This window comes from Charadrius vociferus, unplaced genomic scaffold (genome assembly GCF_000708025.1).
Source record: "Charadrius vociferus isolate BGI_N301 unplaced genomic scaffold, ASM70802v2 scaffold410, whole genome shotgun sequence".
NCBI lineage: Eukaryota > Metazoa > Chordata > Aves > Charadriiformes > Charadriidae > Charadrius > Charadrius vociferus.
In genome coordinates this window covers 2,083,410-2,083,978 of record NW_009646499.1, presented here as the reverse complement: position 1 = coordinate 2,083,978, position 569 = coordinate 2,083,410, and the positions used below count along the sequence as shown (strand labels likewise).

The window sequence follows — 569 nt, the reverse complement described above, 5'->3', positions numbered from 1 at the left end:
AGAGGAACTTTAAATCTCTTTGTTTCAAAGGACACTATTTCATAAATTCCAAGTACATGATTGCAAGTGCTGATCATAGCCAAATGCTTTGTACCTGATTTTCATGTGGATTACGCTTTATATACATAAGATGTATGCCCATCCTAAAACTGTCTTGTGATGTAAAAAAGCAGTAGCAGAAAAGAGAGAATGTTGGCTATTGGAAACAGGCAAGGTGCTTTCAAACCCAGGAGAACTGTCTTTATGGGACTCCTGGAATACCACTTCTTTTCTGTAAGTTTTTTTAGTTCTTAATGAAAAGAGGAAAATAATGAAACTTGATGCATTTGTGACCTGTTTATCGAGACAACTTCATCAGTGATACAGTAATAGACGAGCACTGCCATGCGGTTCTGTGGCTTAGCATGAGGTATGCAAATCACATTACGTACAAGATCTTAGATGTCAAAATCTGTATCTGCAAAACTAATTTGGCAGCTGCAGAGGCCATCCAGGACTCCTGCAATTTTTTGCTGCATCTGAACACAGTATTAATAATACTCTCCCCACCCCCCACCCCCCCACACCCC

General features: G+C 39.7%; 1 protein-coding gene across 1 annotated transcript in view; it reads right to left on the bottom strand.

Moving 5' to 3' along the window:
* HPGDS (hematopoietic prostaglandin D synthase) overlaps nucleotides 1-569 on the bottom strand; it is an 18,581-nt gene that overhangs the window by 8,208 nt on the left and 9,804 nt on the right. The gene's annotated exons all lie outside the window — the stretch shown is intronic.